This window comes from Anomaloglossus baeobatrachus, chromosome 12 (assembly GCF_048569485.1).
Source record: "Anomaloglossus baeobatrachus isolate aAnoBae1 chromosome 12, aAnoBae1.hap1, whole genome shotgun sequence".
Taxonomy (NCBI): Eukaryota; Metazoa; Chordata; class Amphibia; order Anura; family Aromobatidae; genus Anomaloglossus; species Anomaloglossus baeobatrachus.
Window position 1 is genome coordinate 25,973,391 of NC_134364.1, and position 10,781 is coordinate 25,984,171.

Here is a 10,781-nt window from a genome sequence, read left to right on the forward strand (position 1 = left end):
GCTCAGGACACAGGTTGTTAGTCGTTCCGACGCAGCACACATCGCTACTTGTGACACCCCAGGAAACAACGAACAACAGCGTTCCTGCGTCCTCCGACAACGAGGTGGGAGTGACGTTAATGCGGCTGCTCTCCGCCCCTATTGGTGGCCCGCTCTGTGACGGCGCACGAACCTCCTCCTTCAAAAAAGTTTGTTCACCGACCACAGCGACGTCGTTAGGAAGGTATGTGCGTAGACGCATACTAGCGATATTGTTCGCCACGGGCAGAGATTTGCCCGTGACGCACGCACGACAGGGGTGGCTGCGATCGTTAGCGATGTCGCAGTGTGTAAACTGGCCTTTAGCCTCCAATACTCCTTTCACTACCAGTTGACTCCATTTCTCACTTTCTAATGCTCTTTCACACTCTTGAAGATTTCTCCCTCTCAGAGACATGCATGATCCAATGAGTTTTCATGAGTGTACCTTGTGTTCTTCTACTTTGTGACGTTGCGCTCAAGGGTCCTAGTCTGATACGGCTTGGTGGATACATATTTATTAGGCTAAGTTTGCAGTGGTTATAGAAAACCGTGACTCCTCACTTTAATTACTACAAGTGTGGCTTTGGGTCTCGGCCCTTATAAGCTCAGATTAAAAACACCGTAATCAGTGACTGGGAAATACTATTTCTAGCAAATGTAAAATAGAAAAACTAAAACCTTGGTTATACAGGAGGCAGGAGAGAGTAATGAGGACTCTTCAGACTTTTTTAACCGTCTCCTGTGAACTTGACTTTTCAGACACTTCCCTCCCTGATTGTCCCTCCCTGATTGTGTCTATGGGTTTCCTGGTGATTTATGAGGCGAGGAACATGGAAGGTCTTATGTGGGATCAGGAGACTCCCCTTGTTACATAAAGTCACCAGTACAAAGTCTCTGAAACAAGGATATACAGACCACATCCAGGCTAGTCCCTCCGACAGCCCTATAATGCACAATCCATTAGTTAATGGCTGTAGATGGCTTTTATAAACACAAATGTATGGCACACTCTTATAAAGGGGACCTAAACATTACAGTATAATGTGTGCAAAAAAAAAATAGATGTGGTTCTGCACCACCGCTGTACAACCTGTTAACAATCCTGGGGAGGAGTGGATTGGAAGCAGTATTCCCTTAGTGAGGATCCGGTCCTCGGTGCTCGCTGATGAAACAGGATAGGTCTATGGAACCATATAGAAAAAAGTCCAGCGGCACACCGAATCTCCGGTAAATCTCCAGTAAAAAAAGGTTCTTTTTTTATTAAGTTAAGCGGCGCATATTAAAAGGGCAGTGAAGGAGCCGGGTGCAGGATCCCTGACGGATGACGGCAGTTTCGCGTTTAAACACGCTTCCACGGGTGCAAACTGGACCCGTGAAAGCGTGTTTAAACGCAAAACGGCCGTCGTCCGTGAGGGATCCTGCACCAGACTCCTTCACTGCCCTTTCAATATGCAGCGCTTAATTTAATAAAAAAAGAACCTTTTTTTTACCGGAGATTCTGTGTGCCGCTGGACTTTTTTCTATATGGTTGCATTAGAGTATAATGTGCTGTGCATGAATTGTCGCAAAATTATTTTGAAACATTCTGTAAAGCGGTTATCGAAGTGGGCATGTTTGGCCCCATCACAGCCATGTCAAATATTGGCATGGTTATGATTGGCTAGTGCACCACTTAAGAGAAAAAAAAACAAAAAAAAAACGACATGGGCTGCCGTCCCATTTTTTTTTTTTACAACAGCTGGTAAAACAAACCTATGTGCTGCCGCTGTCAGCTTTACCTTGGCTGGTAATCAAAAATGGGGAGGGAGGTGGAACTCACACACTGTTTTTTAAAATTTAAATCAATAAATTTAAAAAAATGGTGTGGGATCTCCCCCATTTTTGATAACCAGCTGAAGAAATACAGAAATAAGTCCCATATCCCTGGAACTTTATGTTGGATTTAAAAGTAAGATCACAATACCCAGGGGGTGATGGGATTAAAATATTCACAAATTATGGCAACTTTTTATAAATATTTAAAGATTAGGTTTTTACCAACTGAAAAGTTACAAAAAATAGTGCTAGCATCTCGCCTCTGTATAATGTCCACTGCGCATTGGCAACTGTAAGAGCAGTGAAAACAGTAGCAGCGAAACAGATTCCAGGAAGCAGCTCCTGCTCGCCTGTCAAACTGCAGACCGGCATTAGGCTATGACCGCACTTTGCGTCACCCTACATGCAGTTTAGAACGCACGTTTTGGCCTTAATTGATTTAGCCAAAGTTGTCTTTTCCAGAAATTTAGCGCTAAAAACGCATGTGTATTTACCGCGTTTTAGATGCGTTTTCAGCGCTTTTTACATGCTTTTTCACCTGCGTTTTGACAGATGCGTTTTGAACATCAAGACTCTGATAAATAAAGATTAAATAGTCAAACAGAATGAAAAAAAGAAAAAATTTTGGAATAAAGAAAATAATATATTAAAGTGAAGGGAAGGTTTGAAGAAACAATTTATATAAATAACCCCTTAAAACATCATTTTATTGGTAAGCTTAAAACATCAAAAATACACACAATGTAGAACCTAAAGTGCACAGGTGGAGAAGGGAGGAGGGTAAAGAATAAAAACCCTAAAAAGGTAAACCTCCCTCCTGTCCACTACCTCACGCGGGGGTTGGCACCCTAAAAACACGGTATGGCGCCCCCACTCACCGACAGCTATCCTTGACCTGCCCTAAGTCACCCTACCGGCAGGTATGAAAAGGTGCTCAAAAACTGAAAAAGTGCAAGAGTGCGGATAGCCAGTGAGGTATAAAAAGAGGATCATGTATGTCAAATTGCCTCGTGCCCGAATTACCTCACATTGATGGATAGCTGAGGTGGGTATGGCTTTTGAGAGAGGTTAGGCGGGAGTACGTCAAAAAGAGGAGGGGACCCTAATAACTGTCTCCTGACCACTCCCTACCTCAAGCGGGGGTCGGCACCCTATACCAACGATACAATATGGCGCCCCCCCACACCACAATGGCTACCCCTAAATGAGTCCCTATTGCACCCTGTCAGATAATACATATACATATATAAGGTGCCTGTGCTGTGAACCTAAAGTGCATAGTGATAAATGTATAGCAATAAGAAGGCACCTATACTGGGATACAATAATAATTTACAGCAGCATCTAAATCAGAAAGTGCCTGTGCTTAAACAAAATGCAGGGTACTCAAAATAGGGTGTACTCATCACTAATACATGATCCAATTGTCGCCTCTGGTTGCCTCAACGCGTTTCTCCCTCCAGGGTCATCAGGAGGCCTGATAATCAGCGTGACAGACAGATGTCAAGATCAGCAGATAGGGACATTTATCTGTCCTGGTCCCCTATTCTGTCATTCCACACTCACACAAACTCACACAAACTCACAAGCACACATTTTAAGCTCACCTTACCTTCCGTTGCATCGCCGGTCTCCTGGGATTTGCTGTTCTCTGGTACGGGGCCAGGCTGTGTATCAAGTTACCATAACGACGAGGGAGGATCTTCCGCGGCCAGAGCGCTGACATCAAAGGCAGAGCCGCTTGCCTCTGATTGGCCAGCGTGCTGCCTTTGAGTAGCGTCTGACAGGAAGTTCCTGCTTCATCGCTATGGATGCCGATGCACAGCCTGGAGCGGCGAACTACAGGACCCAGGAGGCCGGCGATGGAACGAAAGGTACACTATATTATATTATATATTATATGCTCACCTTACCTTCCGTTCCATCGCTGGCTTCGTGGGTCATGTAGTTTGTCGCGATGTACCCGGGAACTACAAGAACCATGAGGCCGGCAGTGGAACGGAAGGTAAGGTGAGCATAATACTGTGCGTGCGTGTGTGTTTGTGCGTACATGTGTGTGTGTTTGTGTGGACTGCAAGTGCGGGTCAGAGCACGGTGAATGTACAGAACTGGAAGTGTGTGCGGTGAGGATTTCGCTCGTACAGCAAAGCTTGCTCGTAAACAGAGTTACACATTTACAGAAAGCTTTGTTGTGAAGCGAAATTCTTGTTACGTGGGTTACTCGTTAAGCGAGGTTCCACTGTATATACCTTCTGATTGTGTCTCCGCATGTATTCTTATTACAGGGCACATTTGGAGTTCTACTTGAGCCACAACAGGAATGTGCAATTATTGTGATATACAGTATAAAGGTTAATGTGCTCGATTCATCAATTTCAAGAAGATCCAGGACAAAATGTCAAGACAGTCACGTCAGAAGCTTAAACTGCAGCCTTTACTCTCTGCATTAGCCACGCTCAGAATTATTTTCAAAGGAACAACAAATCATGTGATTATAATTCTGCTCTGGAGATCAAAGCTCTGTCCTCTTCTCTGACCTTAAAGATGTCTTTCTAATAAAAGGTCCAAATACTGTATAACCCAACATTTAGACTGGTTATGCATCATAAGACTGCAAATCCACTAATGAATACAAAGGTCATCCGTGAATATCTTTGGCATGTTGATATTATAGGGAGTTCATGATCAAGAGAGCTCCATTAGCCATCTCGAGCAAACAATCTGAAAGTTATTATGGCAGGGCAGAGGCTGGACCAGCACATGTAGACCATGAAAGGGTCATTTTTTAGGTAACCAGGGTGCGTGCAGCAGGGAAATATTTTGCTAACTTTTGGATCAAGTCTAAAACTTGGAATAGGAGATGGTTGCTGGAAAGAACAACCAGCTACCACTCCATTAGCCAAGCTTAGAGTGTATGCTTATGAGCCAAGCTGAATAACTCAGCCGACTAAAGTGTATGGCTAACATTATTGGGGGAAGTAGAGCAGAGCTGACAGTGCTGTGAGTAAAGCTGCAAGACATGTTTGTAATGACACCCAGCTTTGCGGTGTTCCCATTGCTCACTCAATCACAATAGATTTTGCAGTTAGAAATGAGCGAACCTTTGGAAGTTTGGTTCTTCAGGTACGATTGACCCTTAAAGTTCAGTTTCTGACCCCGACTTGATCTGAATCTCAATGGAATTCTGTAATTGGGTAGTATGTGGCTCCGCCTACATGCTGCCAGCCATAAAGCATATCACTCCTGGAAGAGGGTGGGTGGGTGGGAGTTTTCAAATTTTTTGGTGTGTGTGCACACTACATCTGATCATGCTGATTTTACCATAAGTGCAGAGTGTTCAAGCACTGCAAGCAGCTCGCACTGGACTAAGCATCACCCATACCCAAGTACAGCGCTGCTTGAGTGGTTTGCACTCGTAACGCACTTGAGATTCAAACTCAAACTTTGGGTTTTTTGGTAGTTGTTTCCGAACCTCAGTTTCGCTCATCTCTCGGTGCAGTAAAATAAGTGATGAGAGCAATGCTGTGTGTCATTACATGTCTTTCAATGAAAAAGTTGGGTCTAACTTTCTCTGGTGGTGGAATGTTTTGGGGTTTTTCCCCATGTGACAAACCTTCTGATTGGTCAATGTAATACAGTAGAAAAGTTAACAGCCCCAGGGAAGCATCTCTGCCAAAACGTTTTTGACCTTAGCTTAAATTATAATCTAAATTTAACAAGCTAATATCTTCACAATGAATATGAGAAATTAAAAAATAAAAAACTACATATTATTTAGCTCTGCGGACAATTTTCCATGATGTGGCCAGTTTATCATGATAATATTGGTGGAAAAAAAAAATCTTTGGTGAAATTCACCGCAAATTTTCTCTCTTTCCATTGACTTATCAAATTGATGGTGAACATCTGCAACAGAAGAAAAAAAAAAAACAGGTCTATTTGTGTTAGAATTCTGCACCATGTGCACAGTACTGTATAGGCAGCCGCAGATTTTATAGAGCAAATATCTATATTCTGTTTAGACGTCCAGTTAGGGCCTCAAATCAAATACGTAGCAATACCACCAATTATGTATTTGACAGTTATTTAAAGGTAAGGCTCCACTGAAGGGCAATGCACAGCATTTTATTACATTTTCATATGTCATGCAGATTAACTGTTTATGGTTGACAAAAAAAATGTGTGCAGTCTATATTTAACAAGTTACATCAACTCATTAAATTTTCCTTCAAGAATACCTTGAAGGTGCAGAAACTTTCACAAGGATTTATAAACTGACACAGACCCATGGAAATTTATATTTTGGGACAACTTGTTTAATAATATTTAGAAAGTCATCACTGGAGATTATTGTGAACGCATAGCTGGTGTCCAAGCATCCGGATAGGATCAAGATACCTTTAAACTTTAGAAACTGTGATGATTTTTTTTGCTTGAAGCTCAGGACAGTAAATTTTATAGTGTTCATTTGTGCATGGTACTTTTAGAAACATAGATAATACCTATGTGCAAGGCGGGGGCTTTTAGCCAAACAAGTTTAATTCTAAATGCGTACTAAGAAATGTAATCTACTTTGTTGGTACACGACACAGCTATAGATTGAAAAAAACAAAAAACTCTAATTAATAAATATTATATATATCTATATATTATATAATATGTGTATATATATATATATATATATATATATATATATATATATATATATATATATATATATATATATATATATATATATATATATATATATATATATATATATATATATTTCTGTACACAAAAAACACAAATCAAAAGAGATAGAAGTGTAATTATTAAAAGGCAACTGAGCTAATAAAAGCATTTCACAACATATATTTCAACACCACAGATATTCCACACAGATTTAACTAAATTGGCCAAGTAATGTGCTCTGTCTGCCCCTTTCCCAGGTCTGCCCCTTTCCCAGTCTGACTCCCTGTCTCTTTGTGTCTTTTCCTGTGTCTCTTTCCCTGTCTGTCTGTGTCTCTATCCGTCTCCCCACTGACCTCTTATTACCTTACATATAAGCTTCTTATACTATGAATGTCTTTTGTTCCTATAGGAACCACTCACAGCTCCTACTAATAACCTGTAGTTCCAGGCTCCATTTATTTTAATGAAGGGATGTTTTTTGGAGATTAACTGTAAAGCGTGGGGTTAAATTTTTCCTGTCAAAACATAGTCTACGACGTTCCCTGGGTCACATGAGGTGTCTGTGCAAAAGCTTGTGATTGTAAATGCGACAGTGCGGATACACTTTTCGTTTCACTTTTTCGCCATTATGTAGATAGGGGCAAAATTGATTGGTAAGTTGGAACGCATGAGGTTAAAATTTCGCCTCACAACATAGCCTATGACGCTCTCCAATCACGGACATACACACATTCAGATATAATATATAATATAATTTTATCTCTATTATATATATATATATATATATATATATATTGTGAGATAGTGGGTCCATTGATATGTGACGGACGGTACGTATCTCCCAGAATGCGTACAGAAACATATTAGAGCCCTAGATAGTGGTCAGTCCTGTAACCTCCAGGCCGGGTTGTGCAGGTGGCTCATGTCCACAGTTCTCATTTAAAAGCTCTTTGTAAAGGCCTGGGTGGGGCAGAGTTGCTTTTGTAAGCTGCAAAGCAAGAAGCTGAGAGGAGTTCAGACCCGTGTGGTGTGATAACACAGGTCTGTGGGGCTCCCTGAAAAGCAGTACGGGGTACAGTAAGACCGTCTTCTAAGGCAGCGGGTACCTGTGTGACGTGGTAACCTATGGACTGTATATAGCCTGGATGTATCCTGAAGGACGTATTTTCCTGTGCAACAGCGGTAAATAAACTTATGTTGATTGGACTTTCTGGGTCACTGCCTCTTTGTCGTCCTGGGGGACCCCCACCCCGCTACATTATGGTGGAGAATGCGGGCATTTAGACTTGAGGCATACCCCACCGCTGCATGTCAATAATCAAGCCTGCTACGTTACAGTATAAACCCGCTGACAACATGGAGGAGCTTCTGCGGCAGCTGGTAGTCACTCAGCAGAAACAACAGGAGCAACTGGGTCTGTTCCAGCAGCAACTGAGTCTGTTCCAACAGCACCATCAGGAATCCCAGCAGCAGCACCAGGAATCCCAGCGGCATCATCAGGAAACCCAGCGACAACAACAGGAGGCGAACACATTTCTACAGCAGCAGGTTGCGACCCTGCGTGAGACAGCGCCAGCAACTGCCTCCGACCAACGGGTACCCCGGGACAGGGTTCGCTCTGCCCTACGGAAGCTAAGCCCGGAGGATGACGTGGAGGTCTTCCTTACAGTATTTGAGCGCACAGCAGAGCGGGAAAAACTGCCGGCGGATCAGTGGGCGGAAGTGGTGGCTCCGTTCCTGATTGGGGACGCCCAGAAAGCCTGCTTTGACCTCAGCCGGGAGGATGCCTTGGACTACGAGAAACTGAAAGGTGAGATCCTTGCCCGTCTGGGGGTCAATACCTACGTGCGGGCTCAGCGGGTATTTGCCTGGACCTATGTGGAGACCTGTCCGGCCAGGTCTCAGGCATATGACCTACTTCAATTGGTAAAAAAGTGGCTACAGCCGGAGATGTTGTCTCCAGCCCAGATGGTGGAACGGGTGGTGGTCGACCGGTTGGTGCGGACTCTGCCGGTCGCTATACAACGCTGGGTGGGGCAAGGGGACCCGGGTAACCTGGACCAGGTGGTGAGTCTAATTGAGCGTTATACCGCCACCCAGGACTTTATACGAGACTCTGCCCCAGGGCGTCAGGCCCGGCGGCCACATGACCGGGGCCAAGAGACACGTACGGCGCAGGTGAACCCCAGAAACCAAACCCACATTGAGGGGGTAACCCGCACTGAGAGTGGCAAAAGACTAGTCCCCCCAAGAATTGTAACAAAAACTGGTGGGGCCACCGCTATGAAGTGCTGGAGATGTCAAGGGCCCAGCCATATCGCAGCTTATTGCCCTTTGATTACGGAGGCCATGGATTGTGACTACACCCGCCGAATGTCTATGTATGCTGCACACCCTTTTCTTGAACCCCCTCTCTGTCCTGTGTATATAAATGGACATCGGGCAGAGGCCCTGTTGGACTCGGGCAGTATAGTGACCCTCGTACATGGGTCGCTGGTATCGGGGTTGGAGTCCACGAAGAGGGAGGTTGGGATTGTATGTATACATGGAGAGCTCCGCAAATATCCAACAGCAGAGGTAGGCCTCTCCACTCCGTGTGGAGATGTGACACATGTAGTAGGAGTGGTGAAAACTCTACCATACGGGGTAGTGCTGGGCAGGGATTTTCCGTTGTTCTGGTGCTTGTGGGAGAGAAATGGCACATCTTCCCAAGCAAGAATGGGTTCAGGTGCAGAGCCCGACGATCCCGAGGCGGGAATACCTGCTGTAGGGATCACCAACCTTGGGACAGGGGGAGAACCTGACCGGGGTCCCCTAGAAGTATTGGCGGGAGACAGCGAAGAGACCGTAGCGATCCCGGAGCTGGACACGTCCCGGGAGGCCTTCGGGACGGCACAGCTGAGGGATCCTACCCTCTCCCAAGCGTGGGGTAACGTAAAAGAGGTGAATGGGGTGGCCCAACAACCAGGGGCAGAAGCTGTCTTTCCCCGCATGGCGGTTTATAATGATTTACTCTACCGAATAGACAAAATCAGGGAAGAGATAGTAGAACAATTGGTAGTGCCCCAATCCCACCGTCGGGTAGTGCTTAACATGGCTCACACACACCCCCTGGGGGGGCACTTAGGGGTTAGCAAGACACAAGAGCGTATTTTACAGAGGTTCTTTTGGCCGGGAGTGTACGCAGAGGTACGGAAGTTCTGTGAAACCTGCCCGGACTGCCAGTTGACTTCGCCCATTGCAAGTTTCCGGAGTCCATTGGTGCCTCTCCCTATTATAGAGGAACCTTTTGAACGAATTGCAATGGATCTGGTAGGACCCCTGGTAAAATCCGCGCGCGGTCACCAACACATATTGGTGGTTGTGGATTATGCCACACGCTATCCCGAGGCCATTCCGCTGCGCCATACCTCCGCTAAGCTTATTGCTCGGGAATTATTCGCCATGTTTTGTAGTCTTGGGCTACCAAAGGAGATCCTGACTGACCAGGGAACCCCGTTTATGTCCAAGGTGACAAAAGAATTATGTAAACTGTTGAAAATAAAGCACCTGCGCACATCGGTGTACCATCCACAAACCGATGGGCTGGTAGAGCGGTGTAACAAAACCCTTAAGTCCATGCTTAAAAAGGTGGTTGCCAAGGACGGGAGGGACTGGGACATGCTGTTGCCCTATCTTATGTTTGCGCTCCGAGAAGTACCGCAGGCGTCCACGGGGTTTTCACCATTCGAGTTGCTCTATGGCAGACACCCTAGGGGCTTGCTGGATGTAGCCAAGGAAACATGGGAACAGGAGCCCACCCCATATAAAAGTGTGATTGAACATGTGGCCCTAATGCAGGACCGCATTACAGCGGTTTTGCCTATCGTAAAAGAACATATGACAAGGGCACAAGGGGCACAAAGGCGCACTTATAACACACGAGCCACCCTCAGATCTTTTAATGTAGGGGATCGGGTCTTGGTTTTGGTGCCCACTGCCGAGAGTAAACTGCTGGCCAAATGGCAGGGGCCGTATGAGGTTCGGGGAAAGGTGGGGGAGGTGAACTACCGAATATATCAGCCGGGGAGGAGGAAGCCGGAACAAGTGTATCATGTTAACTTGCTTAAAGCCTGGAAAGACCGCGACTGTATGGTGACGGGAGTAACACCGGTGGGGGCATGTGAGGGTCCTGTAGTGCCGCTCATCCTGGGACCCGAAGGGGGGGTACACCTAGGCGACACCCTCAATAAAACGCAGCGTCGTGAAGTTCGGAAGTTGGTACAGCAGAA

General features: G+C 45.3%; 1 protein-coding gene across 5 annotated transcripts in view; it reads right to left on the minus strand.

Moving 5' to 3' along the window:
• Positions 1 to 10,781, minus strand: part of FMN1 (formin 1) — a 367,097-nt gene that overhangs the window by 102,943 nt on the left and 253,373 nt on the right. The gene's annotated exons all lie outside the window — the stretch shown is intronic.